Below are 20,711 nucleotides of genomic sequence, written 5' to 3' on the forward strand. Positions count from 1 at the left end.
TATTGTGGAAATCCACGCAAAGTCAACAAATCCAACGCAATTTTTTGCGTTGGATTTGCTAATACACAGTTGGGGGTTTATTGCAGATTTTAAGCACTTTTTTACTTGTACTAGACAGCTGCCGCAGCTTTAATTGATGACAGATTATAGTCCATGATCTATACAGCGACAAAAAAAAAAATTGCACTTACAGTCATAAATATGTGCAAATATCTCCAAATTAGTACCACAAACACTTTGATTTTTATTGCAACAAATCACAAAAACAATCCCAAAGGGGTCCTGTGGTGGGGAAGCTGCTAAGCACAACCCACATATGGAGGCCTTAGTCCTCAATGGGGCCGTCGCAGGTTCGATTCCCGGCCTGGTGACCTTTGCTGCATGTCTTCCCCTTTCTCTCATTACCCACTTTATTGTCAATTCACTATCAAATAAATAAAACTATCAATAAAACAACCACAAAATCCTGGAAGGACTGAAAAGATGTTCAATAACATTATTTAATTATATTAATTATATCAGATGCTTGCTCGTGACCATCTTTCGCATGCCAAAATTAACATTTTCATAACTCTCTTAAATGTAAAAATGATCATGCCAGTTATCAGCGTTGTCATAGTCCATGCTTACGGCCAAATCTTGTAAAAAGCAACGACGTTTTAAGGTTGATATCTAACTGAAGAACGCTTTCGACATTATGTTCGGCCATCTTGGATTAGTCTGCTTCCCGTTTTCTTTTCCAGGGTCGCCAAAGCAGTGTCACAAAACAACCAACAGGGGGAGGTATAGGGCGGTTTACAAAAACTGTTCCAACTCCAACAATTTACTTCCAGGTTTTTATTCAAATGTTTCTAAGAAAAATTGCAACTCGTTAAAAACATTAAAATGATGTCTTATCAGTATAAATTTTGTGTCATTCTAGAATAATATTGTTTTGCCAGTCCACTCAACAACTATGTTTTTCTTTTTTTTACAGCAGTTTAAATTCATTCTGTGTGTACAGATCATACAGAAAGTTTGCTGTACAGAATTGAAATTTGACTGTTTTTAATTTGATTTATTTTCTCTGTGCCCACACCTCTTCTACAACTCCTTTTATTGCCAGCAACTTGATTGGCCTTTCACCCTTTTTCATTAAACTTTAACAATAATTGACAGAAAGAAGCTCCGAAGAGTCTTCAGACCAACATTACCATATTTGTTTGGATTTTTTTCTCCCCATTCTTTTGATAATGTTTGGTCACTTCTCCACTGTCCTTGTATTTTCTGAAATAATCCTCCATTACTTTGACCTTTCTGATTTTTCTCTCTGCAAAGTCAGGGCCTTACCTTGCATTTTGTGCATGCAGCAATGCACTGCGCTCAAGAAGCAGAGGAAGATTTTTCGGAGTGATCTTCAAGCCTCGTAATCATTTCCACCACAGATTTGCTCTTTTTATGCTACACCGCCTGAAGAAACAAAACTCCACAGCCATTCAAGCTCGTCCTGAGGGAGCAGAGATTGCTTCAGGTTCTTTGAACACTTTAAAGACGTCGAGCTCGAAGAAATCCTCAGCTTCTAAAAATCCTAAATTCCTCACGATTACAGTAAATGTTGAGGCCGTTGTGTTAAAATGGGATTGAAATCCGCAGTGCGTTTGATTACCGAAAACACGCTTCACAAAACGGATGACACATAGTTTGACCGAAAGTATAGGCTTTAATGACTAGAGACATGTAATTTTTCAAAATAAAATGTTTTTTTCTTTTTAAGAAAAATTAGAAACATTCAGATATGAAGAAGAAAACCAAACAGAATCTTATCTTTTTTTCCTGAATGTTGGTTACTTTGTTTTTTTTAGGTTACACAAACTTGCATCTTGGCTGGTGAAACAAATCTAAATGTAATAGAAATGTTGAAATTAGTTTTCCGGAGCTGAAAACGTTACGCCACCTCGGCTGACAATAGCGTCGGCAAATATTATTGCTCTCGGTTTTACTTGACTCAGACGCCTTGTCTTCTTTCCTGTTGTCGAATTTGAGAGCAAATATTAAGATGAATAAAAACAGTACATGAGCAGAAGGATGTTTGTTGTTCATTTAACCTTTTTTTTAATTTTTTTTTTTAGCTCCATTCAGAAACGGCCAGATAACCTCAATCCATTTCAGATTACATTTGGTTTGCAGTTTCAGTAAGAATTTAACTTTTTTTGTTAAACTAAGACCACAAATCTTAATGTTTTTCATCGGTGTTTGAAGCGAAACGCTGAAACGAAGTAGAATATTGACATCCACTTAAAAAAATAATGAATAAATAAAAATGCATAAATAAATAGAAGAAGGCCCTTTGATGTCCGATTTCTTTTAAGAGTAGTGTCGAGAAAACTGGCATAAGGGTATGAGATCTTTCCAGGCACACGCAGAAAAAGATGCATAATGGCTTGGAAGAAATAAAGTAATCCTGTAGTTTGATTAAAAGTTAATTAAGTTGAATAAGTCTGAATAATATGAGTATAAGTAATCACTCAATAACCTTCTGCAAAGAATCTCTGATTAATGATCTGTAATGATTTAACTATGTAATGATTATGTTAATGATTAGCACTAAGACAAAAGATGTGATTTATTGTCAATGAATATGAAGTTGTAATCATTTGAAATCAATTCAAATAGGATGAATGTGTTTAATGAGTTATAATAAATAATAGTGAGTTATAGGAAAAGAGAGGAATGCAGTACAGCCCTGAAACAGGAAATGTCGCAAGCAGTTCTGAACAGATGGCCAAAGCGCACAGGATGGGTGGTGCGGTGAGTTTGGCTGAGGCAACGGAAAAAGAGGAAGTACGGGAACTTCCACTATGGTCAGCAAAAACAGGTTGAGAAATGTGGGGACTTTTTCATGAGGGACAGCAGATGTGAAGCAAGTCACGTAGACCAAACCTTCCCATACACACACATGGTGGAGAGAGGCATAAAAAGGGGCTGAAAAGAGGAACCAGCTGTTCCCAGTCCGGCGGCGCAGAAGGAGAAACAACTCACAGAGGAGCAGATTAAGCTACGGACCGCACTTCAGAACCACGGGGAAGCTCGGACTTCACACCGCTAAGAAAGGACTGGGTCCCATCGCCCCATCTCTGGTTCTATATTCGACCGCTGGTCTCGTCTCAACCCAGCATTTTTCAAACTCTGCAACAAGACTTGGAGGAAGGACAAAGGTCCCTCAGGGATAAAGAACTGGGTTTTGCAAAAGGATTCAGACCCTTTCGGCTTTGCTCCCTTTCTGAGGAGGGTTTTTCCACACCAGGCAAAGACCTCAACCAAGGACGCAAGAAATTCCTGTTGCCAAAAGATCCACCATCTTCTGGGTATGAGTTGAATCTGCTCATTGAAATTCCATTTCAGAACGTGCGACTTAAAAGTTAGGGAAAGGAGATAGGGTAGTATGATTGTACATGTAAATCTTATTACACTGTTTTTGAACTATTTACAATTGATTATTGATTTGTATGTCGCATATCCCTGCTTAAGCTTGCTTAATAAATTTATACTATAAAATTCTAATGAGGTTGGTGGACATTGGAATTAATAGAGTCATTTAATCTTTGTCCAGTTCTTTTAATCAAGGTAAAACTAGTGTACATGATTCCAGTAAATAGGAGGCTTCATAATTTCCTTTGGTGAGAGTAAATAATGACCCTGGGACTTACATCTAAGTCACTAAACATAATCTAGCCGGTTCCAAGTGCAAGTTATGATTTAGAAAGTGGGCTACCGTTAACAGAAGTGGTTATTGGAATTATGCAGCTGCGAGGGCTACTCAGCTGATTGTTTCTTAACTGAAAAGGGTCATAACTTCTGGATTGGAGGTAGTTAGAGCTAGACGAATCACTTTCGCCACCAGTTTAAATAGATTATCTCTTATAGAGTACTTTTAGGGTAATACCCAGGTCTCAGAGATTTTCCGGACCTGTTAGACGGAGAACTGGTCAGTAGGCAGCCCTGCGAAGTTGTGAGGAGAGGGCGGGGCTGACTATTGCAGGATAACCTTCAGTAGTTTATGGTCTAAATTGTGTTTTAAGGTTAACGTTTATTGTCTTCCACGGTTAAAATATGCCGGGCCTACGTTAAAAAGTAGTTATGCTGATGGCACATTTTCAGAACGCTTCTTCAAACAGATTTATTCATGCACCAAATTTCCATTCATTAAAAGAACATGGATTTTTCCCCTTCTACCGTAAAAACACACAAATGCATTTCTCATACTGAAACGCTACGTTATAACCAAAATGATTATGTACATTGAACTGCATGTACACTACTTTGAATTGTTCCTTCTGTACACCAACACTGCAGCGTTTGGTACATTTTTAGCTGGTGCCGTTCACTTTCAGCTTTTGAAAATACACTATTTTATTGCGGAACTTTGCATAATTAGCTAGTCGCCTCACCTGACTGTGAAATCACCCAATATTCTTTAGTTTGTTAGTTTTCCTCGCAACATTTGTGTTTTCGTTTGTGCCAACTTTTAGGTTCACATGACAACAAATTGCTCCTTCTGCACTTATTCTGTGCTTCCATTTCTCTCTCTCTCAGCACGCCACTCCATCAGCCTCAAAGGCGTCATAAGTGCGTGCGTGTGTGCCGGTGTGTGTGTGTGTGTTTTTTTTTCATTTCTCTGATGATGAGGGTAGAAAAGTGATTCTTTGCCTAATGATCTGGCATGCCGTGCCAATTTTCTTAGTTTTTTTTTTGTAGCAACCCGTAGGGCGGTGGATAGGTGGAATGTCTGATTGTTCAAATGTAGGAGCTGGTAAATCGGCAAGAAAACTGGCTAAGTTCAAAACAGTTCATGTAGTGAGAGGGCAAGGAGCACAAAAAGAGACACGAAAAGATGGAAAGAACCTGAATGATGCCATCATTGTTGGCAAGCACTCCTACTTAAACCCCTTTCTAACCACATGGTTGGAAAGACGGGCGGAGAGACGTTAGAGTAGGGGATATGCTCTTTACTCGATATGATCGATAGAAGAAATGCTTTGAAATGCTTTCTTCTCTAACGTGCATCAGGACCTGGTTGAAAACCAGTGGCGAGTTTCTAGTTAGATTTGGTTAGGCTGGTAACTAGCACTCAGTCAGCCAAGTTTTGTCTGCTTGGTTTGGAGGTCGTGACCAGCTCGGTCATTACGTCAGTTTTGGTTGAAGAACCTGTTGGGGGGGGGAAAAATGATGTGTACAAATCTACACACCACATTCAGCTGTTTCTGCTTCACGGAAAATCTGGATTTTTGTTGAGATTATAGGTGGAGTTTATTGACTAATTGGGAAACTTCTGAAGGCAACCGGTTGCTCTGAGATCTAATCAAACGAAAGAGGCTTGAATGTAGACTACAGGACTGTCAGACTTTTTATTTCCTTTCTTAGTCGTCCGCTGCTTCCTGTGTGTATTGAACAATCACTTCTAACCCAACGAATGACAATATTTGCATTTCCATTGACCATATATGTGCGACGTGACATTTAGAAAATAAAGACGCTTAATGAAAAAAGTTGTATTTGGATAAAAAGTTTGGTCGCTGTGATAAGGTGTTTTTATGTTTTTTGGGGGTTTTTTATTTTTGGCTGTATCAAAATTCGTTTATTTTTTGCAAAACTGAAACACTTTTTTTTGCATCACTAGTCACATGACCAACGAACCGAACGTTGTCACTGGCTCAAACCACAAAGAAGACAGGTTTGAACAAGTTTGTTACCACATGAACAAACCGGATCATTTTAATGTGAATTTTCATTCAGTGTTAACACCGCGGTCGCAAAATTGTTTTTTCGACAGTTTTGCACACATTTGTAACGGAAACGCAGTAACAAATGGAAACAGTTTAAGGAATATTGATGCTTTTCCAAGCACTTGATTGTTGAGTGTCCTGTAGATCTTTAAAAAATTTTCTTTTTTCTTTAAATCGCTCATTGTGCTTTACATTTTTTTCCCCCCCCTTATTCAAAAACTCGTCCCTATTCTGGGTGCTGGGAACCTGGTCAGTGTGTCGAAGCAGCCGCGCCCTCGCCAGCTTTGTGTCACACTTATCCAACGGCATCGTTTCATTATGCTTTAATTAATGCAACAAAGTGTTCCGTGCCATATAGATAACATCACTCAGTGGAAAAGAAATTGTACTGGCCTAGAAATTAACTTCAGTAATAGGAATAGGACAAGTTGTGTGGCTGGCTCTTCCGATATGACAAACCGCTTTTTAAAGGACAAAGTCTCCAAAGGTCACAGCAGCTTTAACTTAAACTCATAAAACATTATGCAAGCAGCCTGCTGGTTTTGCTTGAACTTTTTGTTCTTGTTCTATATGCTCATGTTCTGCCATTTTCAGCCTTCTCGATATACTTTTTACTGTTTGTTTTTTTTTTCCCCCACTTTTTTTTTCTAGATCATCTTTGGCTTGCAATGCTTTGCACTCTGCCTTGTGTCAGAAAATGATCTGCCTCTCTCTGTTTCCCGTTTCCTCATTTTTCTGCAGTGCTTCTGGACACCAGTGGGGTTGAACATTGTGCTTTCAATCATGTTTATTTTGTTCGCCATCTTTGCATCGAGCTTCTCCATATTTCACTCTGATAAACTGCGACACACTCAGTCTGGCATATGATTCAAGCAGACTGTATAAGTAAGAAAAATGCATGGATATTGTTTAATATAGCGGGGCGTTCTTCTGATTATCAGTAGGGGAAAATCAAGACAAAAATTGGCATGAAATTCTTGCCGTGTGAACAGAGCATAAGATGTACAAGAGCCACTGACCAGGACGGTTTCTACGTCCAATGGTTTACAATCATTGGCAACACCGTGACCCTGACTTCTACAGTAGGGTCATCATCAACAGCCACTTTGGATTGGTGCATTAAAACTAACTTACAGTGAAATATCATAACCATCACACTGAATGGTTGAACATCAGTTGAAGTGCTTGGAACTGGCACTATCTGTCATCTAGGATCCAACCTAAACGAAGTAACCTGAGGAAGAACGTGAGGTGATAACGCTATTTGAGTACTTTGCCCGTTTGGCCAAGCGAACTGCACAGCGGGACCGAGAGACGGAGATGAGCTCCAGGGAATTTCTGCGGGGGTCGTGGTCGGCAATCCCACCCCCTGGAACTGGGCCCCGCCGTCTCTGACACCCTCAACATCTCCACCGGGAACAGCCAACCGGTTTAGGTCTGCCAGTCAACTATCCAGAGGCCTCACAAAGTTTCCGTGGGGTTACGGTGCATCCCGGAGTTTTCTCCTTAATACCTTCCTTTTGGTTCCTTTATTGTTCTCCCTAAGTATTTAAGTTCACCTGTGTTCCTCTGTTTAGCTTGGTTTAGCTCAAGTCAGTGCTGTTATGTACCATTGCACATGTGTGTGAAGAAGTTTTCCTGCTGAGAATAAAAGTAACAAGATTTGCTACTTACCTCTTCCAACCATCTGATTAGAGTGTTTTCCTAAATTGTACCTGCTTGCTGCTGAGTTGATTAGTACCCCTGCTACTATCCTTCAGTCTGACTTTCTCTTGACCCCCTTGCTGTTCTTCTTTGATCTGTTAGTTATGCATCACATGAAAAGATCTGCCTTCCTTTGGTTGCATTTTCTAGTCCTCCAGTTGTCAGCTGGGTCGCCTCGGAGGATGGGTCCAGATTACGAAACATACATGCCCGAACTTTGTGTTTGAGCAGTGGTATCAATCCATCCTATATGACCAACTCAAACAGGTTGACAGCAAAAACCTTTCTAGCTGAGGGAATAAATGCTTTATTTCTTTCCCTTTATTCACTCCCACATTCTGAACATACAGGTGGAAGTGAAAGGAAAACTCTGGGTTTTATCATAAGGAGACATTCAGCACAACCATTTGTGCTGTTTTGTTGTATTATACTCTGCAAGCAATACCCGTGTGGCCAACCTGTAACGGCTGTAATAAACTTCTATTTTATAACAAGATGCTCTTACCTTTTGTGAAAAATGAATAGTCACCCAAGTTTTTAGTGGAAAACGACAAAAACAAGGGTGTAGGAACCCTGGTAAAGGCAAAGTCTGAAGCAGGATTAGGTTTTAAGATTGCATTGTGTCTAGTGCAGTCCAGCATTTACACTCTGAAACACAAACAAAACACTCAAAGACCCTGAAAACCTACAGGCTTTCACAAATTAGACTCTTATGAGTTTCTAATAAGCCATTCTCAGGCATAAAGAAGGAATTTTCCTAAATGAGAAATTTTCATATTCATTCTGATTATGTTTTATGGTTTAAATAAACGTATGAAAACAGGCTTTAACATTATCAGCCAACAGCTGAATCAAAATTCAGATGACCCTAAAGAAGAACGTCAAGCGGGGTCAAGTATGTATGTTTTTATTTTTTCTTAAACTTGCTTGTCGTGTTTAGATTAGCAGGAGTTTCATCCATCTAGGTGTGTGTACACACCAGCCCTGTTTAGTCCGCTTTAACCGAACTCTAGTTCTTTTGCCAAATAAATCAAATTTGTTCATGGAGGTGTGAATGAAAGCGAACTGTGGTCCACTTAAAAACCTAGGCTTTGGTTGTGTTGAATTTAACTCTGGTGCAGTTTGAATGCACATATAAATGCCAAGTGGACCAGAGGCCGCTCTAAACCTAGGAAGTGGACAACAGTGCAAGGCACTCTGGGTAAATGCAACCAAAACAAACCTGTGTGTCTAGCATTTGTGCGAGAAATGGCTCGTGATCGTTTCGTCAACGACAAAAATGAAATCCCATCACCGCTAAAATCTGACGCCACTGATTTGTTGTTTACATTTTGTGGCATTTATTGTGTCGTTTCGTTCAACGGTTTGTGGTGCAGTGCCCCCGCAGGCAACAGGTGGAATAGGTTTCTCAAAGCGTTTGAATTGTTTGACACAGTGCAGTGTGAAAGCGAACCGCACCAGCTGAAAATGTTACAAATGTTGCCATTTTGGTCCCCGATCGAACAGTCTACTTTGGTGAGATAAAAAAATAAATAAATAAAAACTTTGTGAAGCATAGCTTTGTGTTGCATTTCCCTAAGAGATACCTGGCTTCTGTCAAGAATTCTCTGCCAGGGCTGCCTCTGCCTCGCTTCACATTTAAAATCAAAATTTTGCCTGCGCTTGTTAATATTGCAGGATGACATTTTTCAGAGTTGGGTAGAGGGGCCGGGAACGAAGAGTTTCCTGTCAGCCCGCAGCACTTCCTACTCTGACTCAAACTATGATGAAAGGTCAGTGGCAGGCAAACAAAGGCAGGGGTGAGAGCAATGAAAACACACAAGTCAAGCTCTATAGACTAGAGGCTGCGTGACCACACGCAAACGCAGCAACACTCCAGCAGGCGCTAACACAGTGTAACAGTGTCGGCTGGGGATTCGAGATTGGAGGTTGGCAGGGTAAGGGGGCTGAAATAAATACCCCTATACACACACTGACAGTTAGTCATGGTTACTCCTGGTTATTTTCTTTTTTTTATTTTTTCACACAGAGACCCACAACATCCTAAATCAAACACCCAACAAAGCTTAGTGCTTGTTTTGCTGCAAGGCCTTGATGTTGGTTCAAGCAAATTAAACCCCGTCTTTTTGAAAGTTGCTCTGTTTTTGTGATCATAGACATTTTTTGAATCCGTCACACCCACTCGGCCGCTTCTGTTTAAATCAGCAAAGCATGTTCACAAACTCAAACCTCAGCGATAAAACTGATTTCATTATTGACTTGGAAACACACAAACTGCATGACAGCAACTTGCAAGTGTAGAAACAGATTCCCAACTCAATTTAAGTATCGACTTTGACTGGGACGTGCGTTAGGTTTTGATCCAGACCGCTCTGGTGTAGTTCTGGGTTTGTGTTTAGGGTTGTTGATCTGTCCAAGTTTCTAGTTTGTTTTTTTTAGCATCTAGCTTGCCTGACCACCGCTTTTCTAAGAAATTCTCATCTCCCTAATTCCTCCATCTGGGATTTCTCCCATTGAGCTGGATTTCACCAGTAGAATTTCAAAATCCTTCTGTCTACCAATCAGCAGGGAGAAGGACAGGTGGTAAACGATGACATTGATTTTCTGCGCTGCTTTAGAATTGTAGCCTATCTTAGTTTTAGCTCTTCTCTCTTTAACGTAGGGCACGGTTGTTACAGCGAAAGCAATTTCTGGTAAGCTTCATAGTATCCCATTACATACTGTATGTCACAAGAAAATTTTAGCGATTGGGTAAAATTGGTAACATTTTGTGATTGTCTCTGCTGAAATTTCAGAGAAATTTAGAAACAGCAATACTAATGTTGTAACTCAGGAAGAGTTCAGAAATCAATATCTGGTAAAACAACCATGAGATTTTCAATGGGGCTCAGTGCAGTGGGCTCTTCTTTTTTTTCCCCAGAGGTGTATATGTAACACGCATTCTTCAGACTTTGATTTGCAAAAATGTTGATACTTTGTATTATTTTCCATCTACTTCACAGGGACGTACAAGTTTTTGCCATGTCATCCCAATGTGTGCGCCACCTGCTGGGGAAACGACAGCTTGAGACAACCGCCAGGCCTGATGCGATGTGAACCCAAAACAAGGCCGGTGTAAAACTCCCGTATATGAGAGATTCTCTGTTGCTCAATCTTACCACATGTTTTCATATTTTAATAGTCACTATTACAAAAGCGATTGCACCATTTCTGATTCTATAAAGTCTGCCCCCTGGAGGCCAAACAAGACTAGGCAACTCCTTGGAAATAGAATTATTTGCACATCCAATACTCAAGTGTGCCAAATTACATCAAAGTAAAACATCTGGGCTTTTAACTTGTTTTTTTTCTGTGATTATAGAATAGCGCAGTTAATGTGATGCGATATTTAAATGTTAAACCATCTGTTCTTTAAGAAATCCCCCTCAAAAATTGTTGTTAGTGTTTTGCTCTTCATTTTTCACTCCATACAATTTCAGTGAAAAGAAATTGGCACAGTATGATGTCGCTCTGAATATTTATTAGTCATGAAGGAAGCTTAATTTTTTATTTTCTGACTTTGCAGGATTTCTTTTAAGATCTGTCGGAGTGACAAAGTGGTTCTAATGGACGTTTTTATTCCTTCTTTTCTTTTTCCCTATTGTATTTTTTTTCTCCTCTCCCCCCATTCTGGTGTTTCCTGTCGTTCTCTGCGTGAATATTTCCCAAACCCCCCTCCACACACAAAGCAGAGCGCCTTCCCAATTTCCTGTTTTAAACTCGCTGACCTGAGTGCCTGCTGGCTGCCAAATGACTTCACCGCTTTCACAAATGCTCCAAATGCTATTATCGAACACAAAACGTCTTTCATCAAATGACTCAATTACACCCAAATGTCAGAAACCAATCACGGCTTTTGGGGTAATGACAGAACCGTAACGTATTACAAATTCTGCTGTTAGTGCGTTCCACGCGTTTTAATGAGAATTAAATCATCCTGTCGTTTTTGGACAAAAAAAGGGGGAAAAGCCTCTGAGGAGCCTCGTGAAGGAGAGATGCACGTCCGCGGAAATCTTTCTGCCTCTGATGCTTTTGTGCGTCTCCCTAACGCTGAGCAAACATCAGCGGCTGAACCGGGTTAACCCTGGTCCCAGTAAGACCCGTCTGTCCCTGGTTTTATTTTCGTCTCCTTCGTGGCGTCGCGTCATCGTGCACCGTTTGATGTCATCGCTTCGCTCAAATCGTGCTACAACTGCAGACTTCAACGTATGCGACGATTGGAGTTTGATGTGTTGGGCCAACATAAGAGAGCGTGAATGTACTTTTTTTTTACAAATTAAATTTTGAAGTAGACTCAACTGGCTTTATTAGATAACAAAATGCATCTAATAAATAGATCAAGTTGAAATAGAACGTGATCAATTTAATCTTATTGTGCTTCCAAAAAGTATTCACCCCCTTGGATGCTTAAATCAATTTGGTCTTTTTGACCAAAATCCTACAAAATAAACTCTTTTCATCTCAAAGGGAAAACTGATTTCTACACACCAAAAAAGGATAATTAAATAAAAATATTTCACATAAAATAAGTGATTGCACTCTATCCGATTGAGGTCTGGGCTTTGACTGAGTCTTCTCCAGGATTTCTCTACATTTTGCTGCATTTCTTCTAGCTTCTACCTTAAAAATCCTGCAGCTGAACAGCATCCCCTCAGCATAATACTGGTGTGTTTGTGGTGTATGGCCTCTGACAGCCCAAAAACTCCATTATGGTCTCATCAGACTAGAAAACATTCTCTCCATATGCCTTTTGGCAAACTCTTAATCTTGGTTTTCATCAACAATGTCTTTCTCATTCCCACTCTTCCATAATGCCCTCTTTTACTTTTCATTAGCATAGAAAGTGCTCCTAGATCGGCTCTTCTGTCTTTTTGTGTGTATCTCAAACCCCCGGTCGATCGTGGCACATAGCCACACCCGTTAAGCCAGGTTCTGGTTCTGCTGGAGGTTTCTTCCTGTTTAAAGGACGTTTTTGCTCTCCACTGTCACCACTTGCACGCTCTGTATAAGAGATTGCTGTAAAGTTGGCGACACGACGCAGGCGCTTGTCAAAATTTATCACCGACTCAATGCAATCTGCTGGGTCTCAATAGACCAAAAAAATTTCTAGGATCAATAGGAATTTATGTGTGACCGATTGAAATTTTTTTTGTTTTTTTGTAAAGTGTTCTGAGACATTTGTTGTAAATAAACTGAACTGAAAATGAAATGGTGAAGAACCAGGGCAATAGTTGTTGTCTGCAGAGTCTCTCCCATCTCGGCTGCTGAAGCCTGTTGCTCCTCCATCGTAGCCATGGTGACCTGGGGTCGTCTCTCTCCAGTCAGGTTGTGATCTACACACGTCAGTCACAAGTACGGACTATGAATTTAACTGAACTCCAAGAGATGTTCAGAGCCTTAAGAGATTTTTTTTTGTCTCCATCCCCTGACTTATACTTTTGATTAGCCTTTTCTCTGATTGGTTGCAGTGTTTTTAGTCTTTTAGTCTAGTCCTTTGTTGAATTAGGTCAGTGATTTGAAATGGGGTGCAATATTTATTCAGTCACACTTTTTATAGTAGATATTTTTAATGAATCATTATTCTGTAGACATTAACATTTTTTCTTTGTAGCTTATTTTGTTTCTAAAGGCAAATTTTGTTGATCACGACTGATTTGTAAAACCAAATACAGAGGAAAGAAAAACTAAACTTAAAAAAATGGGTTTATGATTTTCACACCAAGCATCTACTGTACGTCATATATATGCTATTGAAATAAATGCTAAAACATTGTGGTGGATTGCAATCTAGTGAAAATGAAAGCAGATGGGAGCGCAAGTTTCCGAATAATGCGGAGCATCATGCACAAGCCTCATTACAGTAACGACAGTCACAATTCACAAAGAACGGTGCAAATTAGCGAGTGGCTGCAAACAAGCCAACGATCAGGTGTGCAATAAACATGTAATAAATAAATAAAAATATAGGAGCATACTTTTCTTTTCTTTTACAAAGATAATTGGAGCAGAGAAGGGCTCTGCCTAGTACTTCTTAGATTGTTAAAATACCTGAACGCAGTGTTTTTAGCCCACTTCATTAGATAAACTCTGGCCGTGGTGTGAGAGTCATTAGACTTAATCCTTCAGGTTCCTTACTCTTTTCTCCGTGTTTCAGAACCTTGAGAACTGCGTGGATGACGGCTGATTAAACCCCACTGTGTTGTAAATTGAAAAATGCATGAAGTCATTTTAAATGAATAAGATGTGTTTTTACATCCAATTATCACCGAATGCTATCGCTTGCCGTATGCACAATGAAGACGGTTGAGGGAAAACTTTAGGTTTAAACCAAAAGAAAATGGAGTTGAATATGTTGAATGCATTTCATTTTAGCTGCAACTCAAAACTAAAACCAAAAACTCAAAGAATCCTCCATTGCTGTGTTGACATTAAACAGGAGGGAGGAAGAACTTTATTGATAGTATTCATTCAGCTTGTTTTCAGAATACTGAAGATAACTCAGTCTAACAGACAGAAGATGGTATTTTAGTGCAAACACGATGATTTCCAAAGAGCCAGCATCTAAAGTGAATACCGCTACTAAGTCAGAAACATATATCAACTGGAATGTTTATGTGATTGAAGTGAAATTATTTTTGTTGTAAAGCTCCTTGAGACGACATTTGTTGTGAATTGGCACCATATCAAAAAACGGAGTTGAGCTGAATGATTAGTTTTGTCTTTAATCGTTACAAAGACAGGACTAAACCCAACTGCAGCGTAGCGGCTAATTAAAATGACAATATTTAACAAACCATAAATGCTGTACATTTTTATGAGAAACCCCCTCACACACAATCTGCTTCTTTTTTCTTTTTTTTTACTTTAAATGAACTTTTAATTTCACTGGCATCGAACATAATGAGATGATACGGTGTGAAGCCCGGCTATTCAAACCGTTTTCACCCTCAGCCTCCTGTGAACAGCTCCGTCCATCGACGCCGTATAATGGCAAAAATGAACCGTAAGCTTCGGTCTCCGAAGCATTGAGCAATTACGGACACCTGTTATTGAGTTAATTGCCCAATTAACTCATCCATCATTAAAACAAAACAGGTCACCTCAATCAGAACGTGTCTGCGCCAACCTATGGGACGAGAGCATTAAGCGCACAGGTGTTTTTATGTTACCAACGAGAGTCAGCAGAGCAGGAACGCCATGTTCCATCTGGTTGGATGCTTTTTCTTTTCTTTTTTTTTTTGGCAAGATTCTAATTTCAGAACTCAATAGTTAATGAAAGTTTAATCACAAATGGAATTTACATATCTGGTTATGGCAGTGACAGGAAAAAGAAAGGGGCAAAACATTTAGCCAGCTGAAGTGTAAAAAACGGCAAGAAATGCTGGGATTGTTTGTCAAAACTAAACTAAAAGAGAAAAATTAAAGGAGAAAGCGTGTTAAAAAGGGGACTAAAATATAACATATATGCATATAATAGCTGCTGAGCATCATTCCACAAAGACTTTTATTGAAACGTCCTCCAGCCAGTTGAAATCCATCAGAAGCTCAACGTGTTCTGCCCTTTCATTTGTTGCAAGAAAGGTGTTTAATGTTAATTTAGTCTGTCTGTTGAGTCTTTTGTTTTGAAAGTCAACTTCGGCATGTGGCAGAAAGTCAGCCATTTTCTTTAGTTTTCACTCAGCCACATGTGAGGAAGCTCATCCATTGTAATCTGGTGTCCGTTTTGCAGTTACCGCGCAGCACACTATGACCATTTTTAAAGTTAAATCAACTAAAAAAAGTGTTACTAGGCAACCAGCTGTCTGTTTTTCGACAGGCTTTACAGGAGCGAATAGGTTGTTTTGACATCCGTCGTGGCAGCGTTCTGAAGAGACTGGCGTCACGTGCAAAAAGGTCGACATGGATAAACTAGTCATCCGGTTTGACTGTCATGGCAATAGAAATGACAGATACGTGTTGACTCAGATCGTTCGATACTCGTTTTACTCACTATATATTTAGCGGCCCAGTCGTCAGTGAAACCATACATGTGGACTTTTAACTGCTGGTGTACAACATTTAAAGTTGTGTCAGCTCACTCACTTCAGATGAGTTACTTTAGATAGAGCTGATTTCAAAGGTCAGGGACGAAATATTTCAACGCATTTTTCTACAACTCGAGATGCGCCCTTGGCAGAGTTAATACAGCAACACATTGTATAAATAAATATAAAAATGAAAGAATTTCTTTGTAAGTGAGGTCGTGCTGTGGGTTTAATCTTTGCGCCAGCAGAGTAGACATCAGAAAGGTTGAAGGACCTGGAGTCATTGAGAATAAAGCATTAGAGCGGAACGATGGAGGCCATCTTGGTCACACTGGGTATTCAACAGGAAAATGATCCCAAACATGGCAGAAAATGAAAAAAACAAGCCAAAAAAAAAAACAGAATGAAGGTGTTACAAAGTAGAAGTCAAAGCCCACGCCTCTGTTTTATTATTAAGAGTTGTACACACTTGGAGTACAACTGGAATAAACTATGTTAGTATAGAAGAGTAGGCCAAAGTTTCCCTACAATAATGTTAAATTCTAAAGTCCTTTCACAGCCTGTTGAATCATGTACTGTATGTAGATCTTAACACAACTTTTTTTTTCATTTTGTTTAAGAAAATAATGGCAGTGTGAAAAGCATGGTTTTCGTGCACTTAAGTTTAATTGAGATCTCTTTAGACCAAATCTATGTTGTCCCAATATGCATAACTTTAGAATTGAAAGAGATTATACTTTCTTTTTTACCACTTTCACACACAGTTAACACCTTCAGGAGTGTAACCCCTGGGATGAGTTAAAGGACACAGAACGTCTACTGTTTCACCCAGGCGCTGCCAGGAAACAGAGAACTCTATCAAGCAGTGAAACTGGAAGGAGAGATGGCTGGTGAGCCATTTGAGATTAATGTTGTGAAATAATAAAGCAGCTGTCATTTTCTATCTGAGAAACATTTTATAGGTATAAATGTAATAAAATTGAGGAGATTTTGTAGAGCATCATACCCCGACACATCTTTAAAGGGTATGTTTCACTTTTAATGCCTTCTTGTTCTGAATAGAGCACATGTACTGGGATCAAGGATGTGGAATTCACAGTATTCTGCTGTTTAAAGGCAAGAAATGCTAAAGTTTCTTTGCCGTCGATGTGTCGTTTTGTCTTAATTCATATTTAGACAAAACTGACTGCTGAAGAATTACATTTTAATGCTAGAGAGCAGGATTTCATTTGATCCTGCCAGAACAGGATCTGGGAACTCTTATTTTGACAGGGTGTTTTCCAGTAACTGTTTGCTTGGATCTGGTGAGTCATTAACATAAAACTGTAACAGACTGAATGATCTGTTCTTCTGTTTGTATGCGTTTTGGTACCTAGTCATCACACATTTTGATGTGTAATGATGGCACTTGGCTAAATGTAATGTTTACTGGTTTTCTCAATGGTTGACAGAAAAAAACAGTCTCCTATCACTTTGTATCTTTGTGTTTCCATAATGTAGCGGACTTTGAACTGCCTTGTTGCTGAAATAAATAAACTCGATTGGTTGATTCAAACCTGAAACCCTTGAGGAGCTGTTGTCACTCAGTTGCCATGGCAATATGTCTAGCAGGCGCAGAGCGAGAAAAAAAGAAAAGTACGAGTGGTTTTGAGTTGTTCAACAGTTATTCTGCGTTATTTGTATTTCGCTGTGGTGCGTTGTGCTAAATTAATAATACCTTCATCTCCAGGTTTCATTTTGTTAACAGACTCGTTCTACTGCGGCCGCGCGACTATTGGTGGCAAGCAAAAGAGCCGTCTTTTTACCCTCCAGCGTCGTGCACACTATTTCCGGATGGAAATAATAACATGGAACATGTCTGTAGTGGTGTCAGGTACAGCACTCTTGGCCCCACACATAATATTTAGTGTCAAATGTATTGCAAAATTATGCAAAAGCATTGTTCTGTACGGCATACATTGCCTTCCTACAACTTTCAAACAAAAGGTAGATATACAATAGGGTGACTGGGAAATACAAAAAGTGTAAGAAACAAGTCAATGAAATCATTCTGCAGCCTAACTACTTGTTGTTGCTCTCAACTATTCATCTGCCAAACTTTGAGATGGCATTAAGCAGCTTTTTAGACCTCCGAGCTTTGAAAAAGCAGAAAATGGCTCCCATAAACGTGACAAGCAGCGTCCTTTATTATTCTGCCAGGCATCAGTGTGAGGTGATGTGAGGCTTACTGGGAGAACGGGAGAGCCAGAGGAGGAAGATGAGCATTCAGGGAAGAGTGTTTATCAGAGCCAGTTGTTTACACTTGACAAACTCTAATCATAATAATCATGATTATGATCTGCAAAGGGCAAGGAGAGCTGTCTGAAATGTATGTGCTGCGACCGAGCTGCGCTTTAGTCGGGATAAATCTATTTCAGGGGGTAGAAAGCCTTTCAGGAACCACAGGGATGATGGTCTTTATAGCTGGATACATACAAACAAATATGTTGCCTTGTATAAGACTAACCTAAATCATGAGTTTCTCTCCACTTCACTGGCATTTCCATGCTTCCCATTTTGAGGTAATGACGTAACAGCTCCCCTCTGTGTCAGCGTGGAGAAGTGCATTGGCTTGCATCTGTTTCCATGGGGGCAAAAAATAAATAAATAAAAAAGCAGAGGAAAAGAGGAACACTGAGCGAATGAAATGGAGTGCTATGAAGCTGAGGCTTTCATTTACCATATATATAAATTTTTCATTTGAAGGATTTTTCACTCATAAAATACTAATTTGGATTAACTTGTCATCCAGGAACCACGTCTCCTCCAGTACAGCAGGAAAACAGATCTCTCCGGGTGCTTGTGAATGAAATTATATCTCGCTTTAATGGTAAGTGGTGGCTGAACCCTGATTTAAAATGCATGCGGTTGCAAGTCATTTCCACTTTTAATTTCCCCTTCATGTCCAAAGGCCCAAGAGAAAGGGTTAAGCTGTTTTAAAACAGCATGGAAGCCTTTTATATACTTCTATATGCTGAAGACTCAAGTTTGCTTATAGTGTGTGAATTTGCAGCTTCTTTACTCTGAATAGCTTTAAGGAACAAGAATAAAGCAGGTAATTCTTTTGATTAACTGCTAGGCTACACACTGTGAAACTACACACTGTTAAGCTAGGCTACAAATAGTGAAGCTAGGCTACGTATAGTGAAGCTAGGCTACGTATAGTGAAGCTAGGCTACGTATTGTGAAATTACACACTGTGAAGCTATTTATCACACAATTTCGCTATAATCCATGTGACTTTATTGCATGGTGTAAAGAAAATAATTATTGTTTGGTGCTTAATATAGCTAATCCACGACATGTGTAAAGGTATAGCCAACACTTTAATTTGGAATAGTTTCTGTTGAGCAGTTGGGAATTCAGCAGACAAAGCAGGGCCTTTTTTCCTCCCCCTTTTGACAGACACAGCAATAAAATTTACAATTCCGAGAGAGCAGAACAGACTTCTTGGCGCCTCTCGGCCAGGTCGGACGGAGATGGGCACGAAGTGGTTAGATAAAAACCAGACATCGGAGCTGTAAAGAAGGGGAGTTTCCGGGAGTTTCTAAGTTTCTAATTGGTCAAAGAACGGAACGCCTTGACTGCATATATTAAATAGGGAAACACCTCTTTCAAAAAAAAGTACAGGTCAGCAAGCCAGAGAGAGAGGTTTTTTCCATCTTTTCCTCCACATTTTGGGCGCCTTTGTCTGTCTTTTGTGTTTCGTGTTGTCTGTTCTCTTGTCTGTATAAAATGTATATCTCTGTACCTCTGCAGCTTTGTTGTCGATTGCTTTGTATGAGATTAAACTCCGTGATCTGTGACGTCAACACGTTTTGTTGTTGTTTCGTTTTAACAGCACGCGGTTGCGGGTCGCTCATGGAGAACGCCGCTCGATCCCGGGCAAAAGGAAAAGAGGAAGGATCCAAAGGTTTTGTCCAAAGCTAGCATTTAATGATCCTCATTTTTTAATAATGGTTTCTATAATGACAATAATTATTATTATTATTTTATAGTGAAGCTAGGCTACATAATGTGAAATTACATATTTTGAAGCTACATATTGTGAAGCTAGATTTTTTTTCTTTTTTTTTTTTGCAAGATAGTCCACGTATCCTTGGGAGTTTCTTTCCAACCCACCCCCGACATCCACCAATTTTAGTAGATTTCATTTGGATTTTGTGTAAAAGATCCACACAAAGTCAGGGATAATTGTGAAGAGAAAGGAAAATTATTCATGATTTTCAAATATTTTTGTTTTGTGATCAGAACTTTTTACTCTGATACCCCAAATTAAATGATAGTCTAAATCCAGCTGGTCTGCAAAGGCCTCAGGTTTGTTGGAGAACAAATGCAATGGAGACAAAGGAACACAGCAGACATGCCATGCAGAAAGAGCATGCCAACCAAGACACAGTTTGGCTTTCTGGTCAAACTGCATTGGTGACTCTGAAAGTTACAAAAATTCACCACGCAGGTAGGGGAAAATATATATCTTAATATTTTCTAACCGTTTCTTGTCTGGCAGTCAGAGTTGTTGTCTGTGTGACAAACAGAAACCTGCCTAAGAAGAAAAGGAAGGTGAATGTGAAGGTGTTGACAGGACATATATTGGTCTTGGACTCCATAAATCTGGTCTTGGAACGCCATCCAGCATTGAACCCAGCTGCTCCAGCTTCCCAAGCTGCGTTTTGTTTCAAATTCTTTAGATACGAGCAACAAAATTGGTGGTTTTTCCATGAATGACTTAGTCACATCTGTGAAAAATCTGTGACTAGACGGGGGGTCCACTGTAGACGGTGCGCTGAACACACGCACACACCACTTTCAGGTTTTTACTTGCTGAAACATTCTGAAACACACCCATCTTTTCCACTTCACAGTTATGTGCTACTTTGTGTTGCTTTATCACATAAATCCCCAACAAAATACCTTGATATTTGTGTCTGTAACGTGACAAAATGTGGGAAAAATGCTAAAATATTTGCCGAGGCACTGTGTCATTACTTGAATTATCATAAGTATTCTATTTTCGAATCCAGTGGGGATTTTTTCTAATGTGTGAACCAATCAATCACACAGGAAACAACCTTGATGGAATAACAGCGAAACAAGTTAGCGGCGAACACCATTAGGTTTGGTTCTAGATGTCACCGAATCA

This window comes from Xiphophorus hellerii, chromosome 4 (genome assembly GCF_003331165.1).
Source record: "Xiphophorus hellerii strain 12219 chromosome 4, Xiphophorus_hellerii-4.1, whole genome shotgun sequence".
Classification (NCBI taxonomy): domain Eukaryota; kingdom Metazoa; phylum Chordata; class Actinopteri; order Cyprinodontiformes; family Poeciliidae; genus Xiphophorus; species Xiphophorus hellerii.